At 38.5% G+C, this 21,620-nt stretch overlaps 1 long non-coding RNA gene across 1 annotated transcript; it reads left to right on the forward strand.

Moving 5' to 3' along the window:
- The first annotated feature begins 568 nt into the window (after positions 1–568).
- On the forward strand, positions 569–3,712 carry LOC137193389 (uncharacterized). The gene is made up of 3 exons (XR_010930803.1): positions 569–839; positions 2,319–2,413; positions 2,769–3,712. It is a non-coding gene; the product is annotated as an uncharacterized lncRNA (long non-coding RNA).
- The last annotated feature ends 17,908 nt before the right edge of the window (positions 3,713–21,620 follow it).

The following is a 21,620-nucleotide window of genomic DNA, read 5'->3' on the forward strand; positions in this document are numbered from 1 at the left end:
ACCCAACCTGTAACCATAGCAACATTAAAGAGCACAACTGTCAAAGCTTATTGGTTATGAAGTTTTGAAGAATGGGATGCAGCAGAGGAAAAAGAAATGGAGAAGACAAGAAAGAAACCAAGTGAAACACAGCACAAGGAAATGACACGTGAAGAGCTTAAAATGATAGAGGAAGAAAAGGATGACATTAATACAAAAAAGGCGACAAAATGGGCAGTTGATATACTGAGAAACTTTCTCTACTTTTCTCTACAGTTATGGTTAATGACACCTTACGTGAATTTTACGCCTTGGTTCAGGCTGGCAGCGAATACAGTGTGGCAAGTTGTCATGACAATAGTAAGCTCTTGCTTCATAACCTTTCAATTTTGAGTGCAAAACTTCCACCAAAGATTTGGGAATACATGGCATAAGCGGGATAATCAGCTTGTAGGTGTGTGTTAAATGGTTTTAAGGAATGACTTTGATATTCTTAACACACACAGATACTCGTTGATAATCTCTCACTTGGTGGCTATACAGGGATGTACATATATGAATAATGAGTAATGCTGCAAACTTTGGTTTCATTGTATTCCCAAATAAACCATTACACGTTACATTCCCCATAAATTCCTAAAGTTTTGAGTATTTTGTGATTAATTATGTTTGTGCGTGTGTGTGTGTTTGTGCATGCGATTTATTACAAGAAAAGTGCTATTGTCCTCCATGCAAACCTGAGGCTGCTCCTGATTCTGCTGCAGATAAGGGATGGCTTGAAGCTGTATAGCTTGTGCGATATCATGGCCAAATACCATGATAACTGTCAGCCTTTGTTTGTACCAGGAGTAGAAATGACAGTAAGTGCACCATAGATACAATTTTAAGATAAATGTTTTTGTTACATCATGACAGTCTTTTTTCAGTCCTACATGGCTTAGAAGTTGAAATGGTATACTCTGTGTGCTTCAGTTCGGTCTTAAATGCAAAAATGTGACAAGTGCTCACTTTACTTGTATAGTGTAGATTGGACTTCTTACACAGGAAACTTCAACATAAAAACCAGACAAACATTAGCATGACTTGGGGATGTGGCAGGATCAGTGTTAGAGATAAGTATGATTGCAAGGGTCACATTTTATTTGACCAACTGATTAATCAGGCACATGCACAGATAGATCCCAGGTGGTGCTCAAGCACCTGCCCTTTTGGCCTCTGACTAGATAAGTGCCCTTAGTGAATCATGGCATGAATTAAAAGCGTGTTGTAATGCCCAACAACTGTATTTGAGTTTTAATTCTGCAAGACCACACAAGCCTCTGCCCCTTCCTCTTCAACTTGTCACAGCCACAAATTAACCCGCGCAAATCGAGCGCCCTGCAGAGCAGCATGATCCACGTCTCCCTGACCTGCATTCATTGGTGAAAGTAAGGTAACAATAAATTGTCCTAAACCATGGCACTGTTTGTCACTGTTGTTAAATTATATCACTTTTAAAACATTTCAATACAGCTAGTCTAACTCAGGAAATAGCCCAGCATTAAGCTTAACAACAAGTAAGCTAGTTTGGTGTAAAATAGCGTCGTCAATGAAAAAAAGTGAACTCTAGTAGGCTAGTTAGTTCCTTTGTCAGGCAACTGAAACAAATAATTATGCATTATGTGGTTAATAGTCTATGCAATCATATCTGAATATCTCCTCTCCTCACTCCTCCTCTCCTTTCTTCTCTCCTACTCTTCTCTCCTCCTTATTCTTTATCTCGTTTCTTCCTCTCCTCCTCTCCTCTTTACTCCTATCTTGTTTCCTCCTCTCCTTTCCTTTCCTCCTGTCCTTTCCTCTCTCCTCTCCTCTCCTCTCCTCCTGTGTCAGCAGCTCTTCTGTTAGCAGCAGTATTCAGGCTCCAAGGGCTTTTAGGGGAGACAGGTTTTAAGATGCCACCAGAGCAATTAGCAGCAGGCTCTATTAAAGCCTCCCCCTCCTCCCCCTTCACGCCCTGCACTTAAATCACTCTCTGCCAGCCATCTTTAAGGTGGTATGATGCCCTCATCCTCCTATCTCCATCCCATTCAAAGTTGCTCTGATTGGTTCCTCTGCTCACTGTGTGTGCGCGTGTGTGTGGACGTGTGATGTGAATTCATGTATTCAGTTACCAATGCCCTTTTTTTTGGCTTGAGCACCTGCCCCCCCCAAAACGTCTGGGCACGGCCCTGTGATTCATAAATGATTAGTAATCAATTGATTAGATCTGATATACGGTTAATGAAATGAGTCATGGCACAATTCAGTTTGTATGCATTGCTAGATAATTTGAACTGAGAATTGTTAAAACCTTTCCACAGTTCCAAGCAGAATTCAGTGAGAGGCTCAAACAAGGACCAGGTGGAGGTGACTTTAATGAATCATCTGCAGGATTCCCTGCAGGAATTGGAGCAAGGTAAAATGATTTGCTGTTCTGTGACTGAAATTTAATCATCTTTATTGGTTCATAAATTCAAACCAATGACAGAGGTTCCAAAACCCATTACACATTTACAATATCTCTTCCTTACTTTTTAAATAGATATGATCTGTAGTACAAACATTCTGTTCATCATTTTTTCCATCTGCAGAGTAATAAGAACCCTCTCTGACATTTGCAATTCATTTTTGTCTGTATAGTAGCAGAAACAAATTCTTAGCTTAGGTACATGGACTACTCCCATAGTACGTGGTTTTTGTTGTATTTCTAATCTCTGAAAAATCAATCTTAAAATGTTGCGTTCTGTCTTCATTGCCTCTAATTTTCATAGGAAACTGAATCAGGGATGGAGAAAGCTGCACCTCCCTCATCATCTCCAAAAGCATTTCTTGAGTAGATAACAGGGCAAGGTCATGTTCCTGTCCTGCAGGAAGAGAAGAGATGTTTCAAAGCAAATGTAAAGTTCAGTCATCACTGCCAGTCACATTTTAGGGAACATAGGATATGTTGTTGCAGCTTGCAGTAGCACCATCACCTTCCCTGTTCAACACTTGAGATCATCAAGATTTCAAAGTAGTCCTGATGGAGGCATTCCATCTGGGACAAGAATTCTCCAGGGTGTGGATGAATAAGTTGTTCATGCAACTGTTGTGGCAGGTTTGGTAGTGAAAGTAACCGTATTGACTTGTGGGTTAGTAAAAGTGATGGTTCATGTACAACCTTGTTTATCGGTGAATCTGTTTTCATTTCAGTAGTCCAGTGTTCGACATTGGCATTCATTGTATCACCTATAGTTGTAAAAGTTTTAAGAAGAAGAAACACTGCCACATATGTCTCTACAGAGAAATTATGAGTAGTTAAATGTGTATCTCAATCTCCAGTAATCACCCTGTAGCATTAATTGAGATTGGAATAAATTGGAATAATATCTGTGACACAATTTAAGGATTTCTTCAGCTTTATCAGCAATAGACACCTCGTTGTTCAACCGGAAAGTTAGTGCTTAATGTCTGCAATGTGCCTGATTTAATTTGTAGATATGGTACCTGCAAGTGGGGACGTGTTTAACTAATTTACAATATGTGAAAACTTTCTAATAGAGCAGACACAACAATGGTAAACATCATTTAAAGTTGATAGATATTTATATACACAATGCACCAATTGCATTTTTAAAATGTAGTTGCTCATTCAATTAACTTTTGTTTTCTACTGTCGTAATATGATAGCTGTTGGTACTTTTCCAATTCCTAAACACTAAAATAGAGAGAAAAATGGCGGCGTCCATTTTGTTGTTGGTTGCCTAGCAACAGTGCTCCCATAACGTACACTTGAAAGCCAAGGATTTTATCATGGATGTATTCTTGTGCCACAAATATGACTCAACCAATTCAATTTGAAGGAAGAGCACTATTGAAATAAAAAAACTTACTTGAGGTCCTTGACTTTGGCAGTCCATGTTGGCTAGCAATCTGCTACATTCCCGCTCCTGAGTCATGAAGGTGATATTGTTTTCCCCTCTAACACAGCAATAGCAGGTTTGTAGCTATTATGGTAAAAGAAAAAGTATGGGCACTGTAGTATGGGCACATATATATATATATATGTATATGTATATATATATGTTAACTGTCCTTTTATTCCAAAAGTTGTACAAGAAAACAAGGGAAGTTCATTTACAAATTTATTAGAAATGCAAACAAAGTCACCAAGCTGTAACTAGACTTCAGGGTACTAATGTTATCAAATTTAGGTTACCAATTATGCCTTCTCATATGTAAACGGTACAGTATAGTAACAAAATGCATTGCTAATGCTAGCTAATGTTAGCCATTATGCCTTCTTAGCTGGGGGGTGTTTACAAGCTAGCTATGTTGCCTTACAACAATCAACACGTATCAGACGTTGGGTCTCATTTTTTAAAATCATTATTTTGACTAATTTTGAAGTTAACAAACGTTAGAAAACAATACTTACGGTGCACAGTTAACGTTATCGTTGAACTGAATCTCTGACGGAACCATGACCATTAGGTCCGCTGGCGGCAGAACCAGAGGCTGCTGCTGATGGCGGACATGATAAATCCGCTGTGTGCACTGACGGAACCGCACCAGCATTGAGTCTCACCCACTCCTGGGATCGGCATCCCATCCTGAACTCCATCATATTGCTAGGATGATAATCCTCCAGTCTAAAATGAGCACCACATACGACCGCGTTTTAAGTAACAGATGCTGAAATGAAGTCCTGTCTCTTCACCTGCACAAAATGCACCCAGGCACAAAAGATAGCTCTGTTCCTTTTCCTGTTAGGAAAACAGTGGACCCGATGTCCTGACAGGTTGGAGTTTGTGCAACCAGCACAAACACAATAATTTACCATGATGATGATAAATAAATGCAATGTAAAACTACCGAAAACAGACCAACTCACTATACCACGACCGCTCAGACTCACTACCACCTAAGACTGCGCACTAAGCTAAGGCAGAGCTGAGGAGACTGAAGAATAATCACTGTATGGAATGCTCGAAGAAATAGGCAAACGCACCTGCAAGGAGGCAGGGATCATTTCATTAGTCAACACTACACCTGGCATTCTATTGGTTGGGGAATTTTGGGAAATCCAAGGGCAGAGCAGAAATCTGAGAGTAGATGCCTCAAGTGTGCAGTGAAGCAGCCTGAGTGCGAGAAGGGCTGAAGCTGTAGCAGGAAATCTGTGCAAGCAACAATATATGTGAGTGCAAGCTTAGAGTTTGAACAGAAGCAGAGCAAATCCAAGTGCAAGCAGGAGCTATTTGAGTGCGAGGGCAAGGTTTTGAGGGAAAGCATTACAAAATCTGAACATGAAATCAATAAGTTATGCTCTCAAATTGAAAGACCACGCTCTTGAATAAAGATCAGAAAAAAGCCCCATAAGAGCTATGCCTGTGAGGCAAAGATTTACGCGGGATTGTGTGAACATATTTTTGACATGTTTATTGCGTGTTCCGGTTTTGTACACTGAGCTTTGTAAGAAGGAGCAGCGGGACATTCAACTTTTGACCAACCAGCTTTATTGGACCCACTAGCTGCTAGCTAGAAAATCCCACTGGACCACACACACTTCACACTGTTGGCCTCACAGAACCAGATCAAACAACCTCTTTAAAATCTACTGTATTAATCAGTATAAACCCCAGAATGAATGACATTGAGGGTGGACAGAATTAAGATTATATCAGCACCATAAGGTTAGCATGGTGTTAGTGTTAGCTTATTATTTTGCTGTAAACTAGCTAGCAGAGAGTGAGGCAACAAACACATTAAAATCGCAGAATAAAAATTAGCATTTACAGGTCAAATGTAGTGTTTGGGCCACAATCTCACAAAATTATGTTTCTGAAAGTAAATATAACTATAGGTTAGGCTACATTAAGGCAGCTATAAATTAAGCCTAAGTTACAGCAAAATAGTAAGGCATACCTCTAAGGTCATGAACTTTGGCTTGCAAGCCTGTAACTGAATGCACAAACTTGCAAAACTGTCACATCCTACTGGGACTTTTTCTGTTTTTGGACTCTTTGTGTATTTTGTTCTCTTGAGTTTCTGTGTTGCCTGGTTTTGGTTTTTTCTTTGTTTCCCTTGTGTGTTCCTCCTGTGTTTATGTGCACCTCCTCTCACCTGCCCTGCATCACCCTGGTTAGCCCAGTCCTGCTCCTAGTGTCTTCCCCAGTTTATCTGCTCCCAGTCTGCCCGTGTGTTGTGTCACCTGTTGTCTGTTTACTTTAGTTCCTGTTTTATTTTGAAATATTTTCTCCTTGTGTCTTGTCACCTTTACTTCCTGTGTTTGATTACCTCGTGTTTCACCTGTGTCTTATTTTTCTCACCTGTGTCTTGTTTGCAATCACACTCTGTGTATTTATAGTCCAGTTTTCAGTTTGGTCTTTGTCAAGTCGTCTGCTTTTGCACTGTGTTTTTTCCGAGTTTATTCTGCGTTTATGTCCCGTGTTTCTGACCCTAGTTCCTGTGCCTTAGTATCTTCGGTGTTCCTGCATTTATGGTCTTGGTTTCTGGTTCCTACTCCCAGTGTCTCCAGTGACTTTATATTATTCATTAAATATCCTGCACCGTATCCAACCTGCCTGCCGTCTCTTGCGTTTGCATCATTGAGTTTGTAGGCAGACACTGAAATGTTGAGCCTAAAGTATGTAAATGCAAGCTTGCTAGAATTTACAGGTTCAAACATAAATTACATTTACACTTACACATTTACAAAACTAAGGTTACAGATGCAAACATAAATGTACAAGTTTACTAAATTAAGGTTACAGGTAGAAAATCCTGTTTCTAGGCACAACTCTTTAAATGATATAATATTCCATAGTCTTTCATGGGTCCAGCTGTGGTGACAGCAAATTATGACAGGTCCTTGAAAACTCACAGCAGCCATTAGTCCTGTAACTTCAACACTACAAACAGTACCCTGTGGAGTAGGGAGTATGTCAGCTCCGCACAGGTTAACTGTCTGTGTGGTCGTTGAAGTGATATTATGAACTATTTTTTTGTGCCCAAATACACAGACAATGCACTAGAAGTTGGAAACAAAAATTCACACTCACTGGTAATAGGTGTGAATTTTTCGACAAGTATAATTTTGACCAACAACAGTATGTAGAGAAGTCAAAACAAACACCAGAATTTTCTTTTTTCTTTCTTTTTTTTAATTTCAGTTTGGCTTGAAATGTTTATACAGCAATTACAGATACTACATAGGGGGGGTCATATATTACATACATACATTAATAAACATTTAAAATGTATGTTATTATATATATGTAGAGCAACATTACACTGAGTGTTTGTATACCACCTATAAATGCTATATTGTGGGAAAGGGAGTTTTAAAGATAAGTCTCCTGTGGTCCCAGGGCTTTGTCTAACCAATAAATAATACAACAACAAAATTTCAAGGTTTTTTTCCTCTATGCGAATGGTAAAAATAAATCCATCTCCTCTCAATTTGCAAACCTCCTATGGCAAAAACCTCACAGTACTGTTGTTGAGGTTGTAGGTTAATAACAGTTGCATAACATAAGTAGGTTCTCAATTATTCCAATTTACAATAGCAGTGCTGAAACGTGCTAAATTAAACATAAGCTTTGATCTGGCTTTTGGCAACCAAGGTATGTGCCATGCTGCGTTATGATAGGCTGACCTACTCAGATCACATCCAATGGGCCTTATTAGGAACACAGCTGGCTCATGGTGACACTGGATCAGACCAAAATGCTGTATCCCATATTATTTGTGACATGGAACATATGTGTTTAAGACTCTTTAGGTTTAAGAAGATAAAATGTTGCAACTTCCTAACAATCACTACTATGCACAACAGTGCATGATTCCTCATGTGTGTTTGTTGATCTGGGTAATGTGATGGGGAAAAAGCATAAACCAAACTCATGAAAAATACAAAGCTCTGTATGATCATAAATGGCATGTGAAATGTGTAGGAGATGGTTGGCCTCTGGCAAGATGAACATCAAAAAGAACATGAATATTGTCGAACTGCTGCAATGAAACTTGTACAACAGTTCACACCACTTTTCCTTCACAATAACCAGAAGATATTTACACTCATCAGTTATTCACATTACCATAACACGCACAGACACACATACGTACATGTACAGCACAAATTGATTTTGCTTTTAAATCTTACTCCAGTTTTATTTATGTAAATTTATGTTTAGAATAAATAAGGAATCATAAAATCACCATATATTAATTAGATGAAGTCCAATAATCCACAACCACAAAAACATTATAGCCATTATGTCTCCATAATCATTTTAAATAAATGTGCACAGAGACGAGGCTCACATGGGAGATGATCATATTCCAGCATTGATAGCAATTATATTTGATTACACTCACTATCTCTGCCTCCTTTTGTGGTTGAAAAAATGTAAATGCATCTTATATCCTCTATAAACACTTTACTCTAGAGAGGTAATTAATTTAATATATTCTCATGTGAAAAAGTAAAAAACAATAATGAAACAAACCTGCCTTTTTTTTTACTTCCTGCTGTATAATGTGCTGCTCCTGCTCCTGCTGGATCCTCCTGACACACTAATGTGATTTGGCAAAGTGAGATTTGTGAGCTGTTACAGGCATATGAATAATAAATGAATAAATAAATGATTGTTTCCAGCTTGACATCAATTAAGGTTTTTTTTTCATGTAGCCAGTTAAGTAATTTCTTTCAAGTTAATTAAATTTAATTCCAGCAAAACACCCAGTTTGACTGAACTTGTCCTACAAAGTGTATGTTGTTATGTGGTTTTCTACTGTTGTGGGGATGCACATGGTCAGCAGCGTTAAGAACTGACAATTTGGGCCTAAAAGAAGTAAACAACTGAAGACTGTTTTGCTCTACATCCACATATAAGGATGTTTCTGGTAGATTATTGTCTAGCATGAATAAATAATAATAATGGTTCACTTGTAAATCTGCTATGTCCTGCCAAAGACCTTGAAAGATGCAACTGTTACAAAACATAATACAAGTACTGTTGGTACTTTTTGGTACAAATTGAACACATGGTTATGACACAGGCACAAGACATGTACACGCTGGCTGTAAAGGTGATATCTCTGTCTCTGGAGACTGGGGCTGCAGTCCCCAGGCTTCATACCTGCTGCTCAGTAAACCAGCAAACAGACGAGACTGGAGACACACTTTAGCAGACTCTCAGGATTTGGGGATCATAGACTTGGCAACCAGTTGGTTTTGGGCAAAACATACTGTACATTATGAACATGTTGAAGTTTAGGGAGAGAAGCGTAAGCTGAACACACCTTTTTTAATTTCTATTATTTATATTTATCGAGTATCTGTCTGTCTGTCTGTCCGTCTGATGGAAATATCGTTTTTGCCCTCTGACTGTTTTAGGAAAGAACTTCTCAGTGTTTGCTACAAAATGTGGGCAACTTCAGAGATGTTTCTTGTTGGGGCTAGTTGGGGGGCTTAATTGTTTATTAATGTGACTATGGAATTTATAGTAAATACATTAATAAACAAGGATAAGCATGGACATGTGCCATTTGGAAGTCAGTTATACGTGTGATATACCTACTACAAACACTTCTGATTAATCAAAAGTATTACACAATAACAATGTTTTTTACTGCTTGTGGATTTTATTGCTGGGGTACATCACTAACACCACTGCCAGAGGAGCTACTATGACATGTCACAGGTGGTCTCCCCCCATTGTTCTAACCCTCTCAAAGCCTGTCATTCTGTCATTTATATACTGTTATAATGCGGATGTCTATGCTAAACATGGTCAAAGTTCCAAAACATGAGGTGAACGTATGTAAAATGCTGCCTTCTGGTCAAAAGTCAGGGCTTCAGCCTGCTCCAAACGCTCCTCTTGAAATGTTACCTCTACTTCCCCATTGAACTGACGTCAGAATATTCATACAAGTCCACAAACAGACATCCATTCCGTAGCCTTTACTGCTAAGGTGTTTCACATGGTCCACTCTCATATTTCTGATCAGATTATATATATAAGGATGTATTTGAGAAGTTAACATTTCAAGTAAAGAAGAAGAAAAAGTGAATTCGTACTACTATAGTTTGTTGACATAGCCCATGGATGTATTATAAGAACTGGATATGGCGCTGCCACTCAGCCTTGCTGCTGCTCAGCCTTGCTGCCAATTTTGCCCAATATACAGTAGGCAGTGCTCTACCCTCCCTAAAGGATGTCTACACCAGGCGCTGCAAGACTAAGGCTAGGAGAATCATTAAGGATCCCAACCACCTGGATAATGGCCTCTTCTCCCTGCTGTGGTCAGGAAGAAGGTACCAGACACACCAGGCCAGCACTGAGAGGCTAAAGAGGGGCTACCCTCAGGCCACTAGGATCCTAAATGAGGTCACTGCCTAAGACTGATTGAAAGAACACATTTACTGTGATTGTACCTTATATGATTACATGTTACAAATAAACTTGATTGAATGACTGATTGATTGATTGAACTGCAAATAAGGTAAATTATGAATTTTTGATCCATGAAGGTTTTTTGTAAAAGGTTATTTTGTAAAGGTTATTTGTAGAACTTTCCTCAGACCTAGAAAAGTGATTTTAAAATCCATGACGTCATCCCAATGTAAAGTCTATGGGCCGAGCTTATTCAGTGGGCCACACAACCTGGAAGTAAAACCTGGAAGCTAGAAACTTTTTTGGCTCATGCGCCAGGTGAGCAATTCTTATTTGATTAAATAGGCGCCATCTTTGTGTCTAGTATCCAGTTCTTATAATACATGCATGACCTAGCTTCTGGCATAAGTCTGCTAAGGGGCAGCTTCTGGAAGCTAACCAATCAGAACAGCGTGGGCTCATTGGGAGGGGGGCCTTAAAGAGAAAGGAGCTAAAACAGCCCGTTTGATACAGAGGCTGAACTGAGGGGCTACATAAAGGGTCAGTATGAGTTGAATAAGTTTTTATGTAATGGAGTTTTTTTGACTGTAAATCATGCAAAGATATTCCAGTAGAGCCCCAGAATATAAATATAGACCTGGAAATGAACACAATACATCCTCTTTAAGTGAACACATCTCATGTAGCATGAGCATAATGCTCTTGCTAAGGGGATTTCAGTGGGATTCCAGGGCGCCATGGGACCGCATCAACTGAACAATATGAGAAACTGCAGCTAAATGGGGATGGATGGGGATATTGTATTGAAACACAACCTCGGCTGAATGCTAATGCCACTTCAAGATGTGCAAATTAAATATTTTCATAAAGCAATAGATAATGTGTCAGGGATATGCGTGTGTCAGTTCCTCTACCCCCCAGTGATAAAAAAAAAATCAATGAATGCAGCTTTAAGCAACCATAAACACAGCAGGGACACAATAATTATTTTCCTATTTCCTATGGAGATTCTGTCAAAAGAGAATTAGTGCTCGTTCCGATCTTAATGAGTTGCAGACTATTACCGACACAACCAAAGGGCAACAAGATTACAGCTGCATTAATCTACTCTGATGTTGAGAGTCAATTTGATACTAAACTGTGATAACAGCCTTAAACTGATGTTACATGTAAGAGTTGTGTTTGTGTCCTGCTGACAGACAGAACAAAGATAACATTGTACATGCACAGAAGCCAAATGATATTAAGTGAGTCACTTTGCAGCAGCAGCCAGTCTCTGAAAACCTCTTTCCTTTCTGTCTCTTGACACTGTTTCTTATCTGTCCCTTTTTCCATCTACTGTCCTTCTTTGCTCTATCATTCTCCCTTTCATCATCATTTCATCACACCTATTTTTTTTTTTTTTTTTTTTGCTTTTTGCTCTTTCTCACTTAGTCTCTTACTCTTGACACTGCAGGGAATCAGTGAGAGCCAGTGTACACACAAACAGTGGGAGTTATCTCTGTTACTACCATCTGGCAGAGAGAGAAGTAAAGATGTACAGAGACAGTTTGGCAACAAAGTTTGTTAAGATTCTGTTTTCAAAGGGCAATGTTAAGGAGAAAAATGTTTCCTTTCTGCAAAAAGAGGTTAAAACTCAGAGGAAAAAAACAAGCAGGAGCATTACTACATATGTCAAGTCCCCTGATGATATTGGTCTTTGTTTCTGCCTTTCATGTCTTTGCTTCCTTTTTTTATTTGGTATCGCACAGCTGGGCTTAAATTTAAGTACCTCTGTGCAATCAATATGGCTTGTCAAATATATAATAGCTGATTTAAAAGCACAAATTCTTATGAGGTAAGAGAATAAAAGAAATTAGATTAAATAGTGGCAGCAAGTGTCAGTGCTACTTATTATGAACCTACTTGTGTTTTCTGATCAATGCCTTTGTTATATGTTCAGGAGACTAGTTCACTCATTCAATCAAGCATATGGACATTTACATTTTCAAAATCAATGTTTCTTTAAAAAGATAGTGCTGGCATTCGTCTTCTTCTTCTTCTTCTTCTTCTTCTTATTATTATTATTATTATTAGTTTTTCTAAACAAATCATATAAAGAGCAAAAACCACCTATGCATTTATCCTGCTAACAGGTATTATGATGGATGGAAGGGGCAATAAAGCATGTGGGTTGGGCTTTGGACAGAATTATGGTCTTATAAAGTTGTTATGGTTAAAACATTAGCAAACTGTTGCTGATTTACCTATCCCGCAGGCACAGAGCAATTAGCCTGCATTCTGGTGTTGTGTTAATTAGTGACCTGACGAAACTCCAATATTCACTCTCCTTTTAGTTCTCTTTTGGTTTACAAAATCTCCTGAGAAAAAAAACATTGTCTCTTTGGCTGCGAAAATGCAGAATGCAAATGCAAAACCACCCAGTCTCTACGTTTGTCTGTGTTATTTGGTGCAAGGTAGGTATCGTACCTTACATCTTCTTTGCTGACAACAGCTGCCTAGTACTGCTGTAAACTAAGTTGATGAGAGCAGAGCAGTGAGCCAGACACCAAAGCTGCATGCCAAAAAATAAAAACAATGAACTGAAAGATGTTAAAATTCTGCACAGAGCTGAGATGTAGAGCAGAGTAGGGTGATAATTCTCTGAGGGTTCATCCCTACAAAACCCCTTTCACATTACTCATATTCATTTGATCCATTGTTCATATAAAAATATTGATTAGTGCGGCTTTGAGTCCATACCACAATCTCTCCATAACCTTAATCAAGTAGTTTTTGCGACTAAATCTAACTAAACCTCAACCTTACAGGTAGCAGATCAGAAAACATTCAATCATTTTACAATGAACATCGCCAATAGTTAACTCTGAAACAACTTTGCTGCATTTTCTATCTCTGGAGGGTAACTTGTTACAAAAACATCACTGAGCATGCTCATGAATCTTGTTCTATGTTCATGCTGCTTTACTACATTGACAAGCTATGAGAAACAATCTAAAGTACTCCAGCTTTCCTCATCACGATGACAGAATATGTCGCCCACATTTAACTCTTATGGATTTTTTATGCTTTTTAGCCATGCTACCGATATAGCTTTTAAGGGATGGAAATGTTGGTCAGTTGGTCAGTCTTTCACTTTGTCCAGACTGAAATATCTCAATAACTATTGGATTGATTGCCATGAAATTCTGTCCAGACATCCATCGTGCCCAGACACTGAAGCCCAAATTTGTTCCAGTATTTTATGACGTAAACCTGCAAAACTAACAACATTCTAATCAGTCTCAACAATACCTTCAGCTCAGTGCTATTTAGCACGTTAGCATTATAAAATGTTTAACTAACCATCATAAACATTAACTGCTGAATAACAACATGTTAACATCATCATTATGAGCATGTCAGCTTGATTAATAAGTTATTGACAGTGTGCAGGCATAGAAGTTTAAGCTATACCAGACTGAGGCTACACAAAACAAAACTAGTTATTTTACTTTTAAGGTATTAGATAAAGATAAAAAAATATTAAAAACACAGCCATATCCTTTAACATTGTCTTTAGAGTTAGAAACATGTCTCTCCATTGATTAGTTTTCCTTTTTCTGTAGCTCCCTTCCTTCCTCTCAATCTGTGATTCACAGTAATGTGCATAGAAAAGGAGGATCCTGTTGAACTGCTGGATCAGAAAGGCCAGATGGGAAAGAGAGTACATAGAGAACTCTTGGGGAATTTGAATGAGCGTTGGGGATTTGCTCCTTTGTAAAAATTCAAATGTTTTTCCCTTAGCTGAACATCGATGCAGACACTTACACAGATGGACGAGGCTCTGTAAACGCACACTTAATCTGGGAAACACACACACACACACACACACACACTCATAGGCTTGTTTTGGATAGTGCTCAAGCCCTTTGCATTGTTGTTGTTTTTACGCCAACATGAGAGGCAGCTATCCGTCAAAGCTGCTAGCGAGCCCTGTGGTTCTTCAGAGGATGTTTGATGGTGCAAAGAGTGAGAGAGTGCAGAAATAAAAAGGGCAAAGAGCTTGTTTGAGTAAATTAGTCACAATGTCTTTCTCAGAGATAAAGCAGCACAAAGTAGCCAAACTGTCGCAGGCCTCTGCTTGTCTCTGTCTCCCTCATGTCATGGACATAGTTAATTGTCTCACCAATTCACTGTATATTTCCAAACCAAAAGAGCGAGTGAAGGAAAGAGAGAAGCAGAAAGAAAAAGAGATAAACCATGATTGTTTATTTATGCCTGGTCATAAATGATGTGACCGGACACAGAGAAAAATTCTTTTTGTGGGTCTTTTATTCCCTGACTGCACTCAGTAAAGAACAGCATTAATTTGGTAATTTTGACAGTTTAAGATAATCAGAGTGATAACAAAACAATTGTTATTTCCCCCTCATTCTGTACTCAATTAACATCATCAGGGAAACCAATTAGGAAACAGATATGTCTCCTATTAACAACCTTTCCAGAAACACCTTCCCTAGTGAAAGATTAACATTGACTTTTAGCTCCCAACTGTTTACTATAGTGCTAATAAACAATGGTGCAGGTAGGTCACAAAGAGTATCACAGTACATGAACAATTACAGTAGACAGACTCTAGCTCTCCTACAGAAAACTCAGTCTGATGAATACAATGACAGTATTACTTCAAAAAAAAAAAAAACAGCCAATAGCCCAAAAAACACTATACCCATTGTTCACAATGACAATGCTAATGTTGATATTAAGCAGGTAAAATGTTTACCATGATCTTAACTAGTTAGTACTAAACACAAAGTACAGCTGAGGCTGTTGGGAATGTATTTGGTTATAAACCAAAGTAAGAGACACATCAAAATTTTGACCTTATGATGGTATTAGATGGAAAGTGAAGGGATCCCTTAAGTTGTTACAATTTAACCTGAGGAAATAATCATTTATACCAAATTTCATAATCAATAGTTGAAAGATTTCAGTCTAGACCAAAGTGGTGGACCGACCAACCAACATTGCCAAACAACATAAAACTAACTACAGCATATTTGCACTGAAAATAATCTTTTACCACATTTTATGCACTTTGTACAATGAAATGTTCATAATATAAACATGAATATGACTCATCTATTCAGTCATTGTGGTCATTATCTAAAAGAATGCCCTGTCATAAAAAAATACAGGTAAAATACATTGCACAGTACAAGTTGGGAGTGCAGAAATAAATGGCAGAACACTGGATTTATATTGTACATAACATTCAACTTACATTTAATTTAGATAGACATCCCTTCAGAACTGTGGGCTTTACAGTGGAGCCCAGTCACTTGGATTACAAGAATTAGTAGGACACACTACTTTGTTAATTTAACAAAAGAAGATCATAACCCCTGTTTTTGTTTGAAAATGGTTCCTGGCAATTGATGTGGATGGCCTTCTTGATACTGGCTGTCTGCTGACTCCTGGTCATTGACCTTTGACCCCTTCCCAGTTGATGCTGTGAGTGGCTTTGGTCTGGTGTTCACAGACAGCTGATGTCCGTTTCCGGTATCCAAATACCATCCTTGACCTGAGACAACATGGTTCCCTGTTATCATGTGACTGGAGTGTGACTGGAGAGTTTGGTCAAGTGATGACACCTTGAAGACCATGAGATGTGGTTGACAGCACTGTAAAAACCTAGTAGGTGCCTTGAGTTAATATTATTTTGTCAAACTACTGTGCATCTTCGTTTCTCTTGAATGTATTTCTGTATTCAAAGACAACAGGTGTAACAACATACAAAGCATTGCACCCATACCTTTTACACATTATAAAAGGTAATGAAATATGACAGCATATCTCTGCCAAAAACCCATGAGCGCAAATGAGATCCACACACGCTCGTGTGGTGTTGCCGTACCGAACTGTCCAGCATGGCAGACCTGCGTACCCAGTTATATTTAGGGATACAGTGGTGACTGGGTCCACCCACTTACTGCCAAAAAGAAAAACCACTCGTGAGCAAGCAGGTGAATGATAGTAGTGGTGTGCTTGGGGATAACAGTCACGCGCTCCTTCTCCTTGCAGGCCACACTATTGCTCATGGGAGCAGAGATATTCTATGTGCGAGTGCAGTAAAAGTGCTCGCAAAAATAATACGTGTGCATGGCTGTTTGAGTTATGCGCGCGACTCCTCTACACCCAGAGATTTTTGGCAGAGATATGCCATCATAACAAAAGTTCAGAGATGATAGTTAAAAGACTTCAACTAACTAAACTAAAACAGTCACACTGAAGTTGTTGTAATGTTTCAACTGTACCACTTCTGTCTATTCATCACTATTTATAATATATAGGGTTCAGTTGCCATCTTGACTAGTGATTCTCATTATCAATTATTTTTTATGAGCTCTTTGAGAAGATCATTAAACAGATGAGATGTAGTAAAATTCACCATTCATGTCAGTCCATATGAGTGCTCTTGACCAAAACTAAAAGGCAATCCATCTTATTTTTTTCTTTAGTCCAACACGAATGAACCAGAATGCAGGTATTTTGCTAACTAAAACAAGTGTTTTGTGTTCAGTCAGAGGTCAAAAATGTGACTTTCAATAGACTTGCTGTCCATGTAAATCCCATGATACGGACAGATACAGTATTAAATATATATACAGTGGGGTCCAAAAGTCTGGGAAAGTGGTCTCAGACTATATTTTTTAATTTCAAAATGATTCAATTTGTAATAGACAGGTATGTATTCTTTATTTGTAGTGCTAGGGATTGAGAAAATGATTAACAGTTTAGATGTATGAATGATATATATAAAAACTGCCCTGCAGTGTAATAAGCATTTGTATATGACACAGTGTCATCTGAATATAGGTGGAAGGAACTATTAAAAATGTGCTACCCTAAGTTATTTATGTAGTTTGTAAGAGGGACACACACCAGTGACATTGACATGGTCTCCCATTCAGCATGCAGTTCACTGCAACTGCACAACATATAGGCACACACACACACACACACACACACACACACACACACACAAACAAGCACACCTGAGTGCCAAAGACACTTTATCCTATCCACTATGTTGAGTCAAAGGCTGAAAGTGGGCCAGTGTGAAAAAACAAAAACAAGAACAATGCCCTGTCTCCAGTGTCTGTGAGTTCAAACACTGGCTATAGGCAATTACCCCCTTTTGATTTCACCAGCAGTGTTTCAGACACACGCTCTCTCTGAAGGTTCAGTGGATTGAATTATACAGACCTCTAAGGGAGCGCCACTATGCCATTGCTTATCTTTTGGCCACACACACACACACACAGCACACAACAAGGGGACTCCTTAATCACTACAATAAGTTGGAGACTTGAAATGATTTCTGTCTTGTGTTGGCTTGACACAACACTCTTGATGTTGGTATGAGGTCAGCCACATACAACTTGATGCTCTCCTCTGATTTCAGCACTGGCTGAAGAAAGAGAAAGAGACAGATTTCTACGGACAGGTGAGGTGATATGCTGGTAGCAGCAGCAGCAGCACCAGGAATATTTCCCTCGGTATACACCCTGCACATACTAGACAGGATGATTTTAGTGCATTTTTGTATTCCTGAGCCAGTGGACAATGATCTGGGTTTAAGGTAGAAGTTAAGACATGGCCATAATGTAAAGGATTTTATTTAGACCGGCTATCAATAGAAAATATAATAGAGGGTTCCTTCCATTCAAATAAAGGTTAAAACTGAATATTCCTTTGAACAAAATGTAGTAATTTACTTTCAATAGACAGCTAGATGTCTTTTCACCTGGAAATCACTGAAAGCCCTCTATATAGCTGCTATTACATGAAGTAAAATCCACAAGCCTTTTCTCCCTGAAATCTATTTCACTTTAATTCACCACTAAAGGGCAAGCTATTGCCATGACTGCTATCTGCAGTGTGCTGCTTCCTATTGCTAGCTGGGTACTTCTCTACATATTTCCTGGTCAAAATTCCACCTTTACGATTTCAGGTGTTTCAGATTTTAATTCAATGATGCATTTATTCTGATTACAATATAAGAGATAATGGACTGCAAGTTGAAGTTAGCAGGAAGTGCCCGCTGGGTTTTAAGTACTCCACAGCGTTTCCACATCAAGATATTTTTTCCCAAAGTCATAACCAATTTCAGGCTGGTGTTGAATAACTGTATAACATTCACATAGGCTGTCATCTGGGGCAATCGACAGCTGTGATCAACCCACATCGACATCTCTGCTTTTACTGTCAGTAAAAAAACTGCACTCAGGGCTAGAGTGCACAATCACAATCTGTCTCTCGACAATAAATCGAATAAGCCAAAAATGTTGAACTATTCCTTTAAGCGAAATAGACTAATGAAACAACAGTACACCAATAACCCTATTTTATTTGTCAAATTTTTCTGCTAAAATTGAGATTTGGATCCAACTATTGGACCTTTATTTTAAAATGGACTGTTAGCTCAACAGGCTAACGCAAAGCATTGGCTTCACTCTTTTCCCCTCTTCCCACTGGGTATTGGGTATCTAATTGCAACTCGTGTGACATGACCATCTGTGCCCAGATAGAGACAAAGAGAAAAGATTCTTAAATCACATTTGAAAATAACCAAACCCAACCTAAACCCAATACTTTGTCAGGAACAGTCAGAATTAGGTCAGAAAGCAGAACTCCATGTTGTGTGTATTACAAAACGGTCCAGTATTGTTTGACTTCAGCCGGAAGCATGTATCAGTTGCTAGATTATGCCTCACGCATGCATCACACCATGACATGTTGTCTGGGTACCACCATGACCAGCTCATGATTACAGTGGAAAAAAGTTTTATTCTATATGTCTGTAAAAATTCTTAGTTTTCCAGCTCTGTGAAGAATAGTGAAGGAGCTACAGTATAACCCTGGCTTACTACCTAGTTGCTGCCAGTGGCTAGGACACACACAAAACACAGTCTGACTACCAATATTCAGCTTTGGTGCGGTGAAGTGCGCTGCCATCTACTGTAAAATTAATGGCTTATTTTGGTGGGCCATGAAAAATTTAGTGCATTCAGAATTCATTCAACATTAATTCAGCTCTCCTGCCTGTTTGTGTTTTTCAGCAGACTTTCTCACTCTCTGTCTTAAAACAAAACCATGAAACTTTAACAGATGAAAAAAACACAAAAAGTACATTCTTTATCATAAAAACATGATAGGTTTCTGAGCAATAAAAATACTGCACCATATCCATGCTAAAGTTTGTTTTCGGCCAAAGCAGACAGCTGCTTTTAGAAAAAAAGCCCTAAAATCCACTGTACACTACCTGCTCAGCAACATACAGCAAACAGACACAGTTAGCTGTAGACTAGCTGAACATAGTGGAGCATTTAGCAGCTAAAGAGCCAGATATTTCCCTCATAGTTGGTAGAGACAAAAACAAAGCCAAAAGAGAGTGAATACTGGACTCACCTGGTAGACAGAGACACAACTCCAAATGAATTATAATGTTGCTCCATAACTGCTGGTGTGGAAATAAGCAACTGTTTGCTAACATGTTCTTCATATCAACTTAAAAGGTGATGATATATGTTCTACAAATTGTTTCTGCCCCCCCCCCAAGTGGCCCAAAAAATCAGTTGTTGCAGATTTAAGCACATTATGCTCAAACAAACAAACCGTATATACAGGTTTCAGACATCCAAGGCTAGTATTTCAGTATTTGCCACAGGGTTTCTAATCCAGTTTCTTTCTTCCACTCTCTGTAAACAACATCCCATTGACTATGCAAACAATGCCATGACGAACATTTTGATACACGTGCAAGCCATTAATAAGGGCTGCATCCCATGAAGCTCGGCCAGGTCCATGATATTGTTCATTCTGGCTCAGTGGAAGGGAGCCATCATTACTAACATTAATGATCACTGATGTGTGTTTCCTGCTGTGCTTGTCAATGTTTCTCCTACTTTGACAAGTGAAAATGTCTGTCTGTCTGCACTGCATGATTACAGGGTACAGTCGAAGCGCCTCATACATGCTTGTAACATGATTACACAAGGGACATTTTATGTATGTCAAAGTTGGAGATTATTGGGATTTACATTGGGATCCCTGCTAATCCTGTATGAATAGGATTTAGATTTGTTTGTGGGGGTGCAGGTTCCAGGATAAAACCTGGCACTTAATCAAATGTAATCTGAGGGAAAGCACTTAAACCAGTGCCATTGATTATTGTATTACTGTATGTTCTTCTGCATGTATTCTGAGTGTGGTTTGGTGTGTGGCTTATTTCCTACAGAGGTGAAGAAAAATAGTACAATTTGAACAATTCCTTCACAAGAAAATCACCAACTGCTAATACTTTTTGACTTTTTTTCAATTAGATAACATTTAACACGATGTGTGTAACACTCTTTAAAAAAAGGTTCTCATCATAAAACAATTTTACATGACATTCACCACGAACTGCCTCTGATAGTGTTACCTGTATGGTTCATCACAGTTTGACTGACTGCTCTGCAATAAAACTAAATATGATATCAACAGCAAAAGTAAAGGTATTGAATGCAGCTGACTGTGTGATAGATGGACGTAGAATCGCTGTATATTAAACTGTCTTCAACATTATGAGAGCTGCTTTGACATCCAGGATCAAACACTTCACTGTGAGTCTGGAGGAACCAGCCTGATGTGATATTATTGCCGAAGGGGGCATTGATAGTTCTACGTTCACAGAACTAAAGTGAAACAGGCAACTTGATAGAAACTATGACAGAAATCCATTCTGAGTCAGGATGTGGTTTTATAACTCATCTTGATTATGTATGCCTGAAGTCCTTTTTTAAAGCAGTATGAGACGTTTTTGAAATAGTAATGCAGCGTGGGGTAACTTCACACATAACTGCCCCAAATAACAGTGTGAAGTGAACAATTTGAAGATGTGAATGGAAGTATGAAGAAATTGAATAAAATTCCAATACCTTTTTCAAAATTATGATTTCTTTTTAAGCACATGGGGAGTCAAAATAAACCTGAATAACAGTAAGAAGAGTCTAAAATAACATTCACTTTTTTAAAAAAAATGTAAAACAGCAAGACTTTTCTCCCTGACCCACATGTAAAGAAAACACATTCTTGCAACATATTATCAAATCTTCAAAACATCTTTATTGTCAACATGTTTTGCAGCATTATCTAATCCTAAAATATGGACTAAATGAGTCACTGTGCAAGCAAGCTAATTACCAGCCTTGACTT

This window comes from Thunnus thynnus, chromosome 12 (assembly GCF_963924715.1).
Source record: "Thunnus thynnus chromosome 12, fThuThy2.1, whole genome shotgun sequence".
NCBI lineage: Eukaryota > Metazoa > Chordata > Actinopteri > Scombriformes > Scombridae > Thunnus > Thunnus thynnus.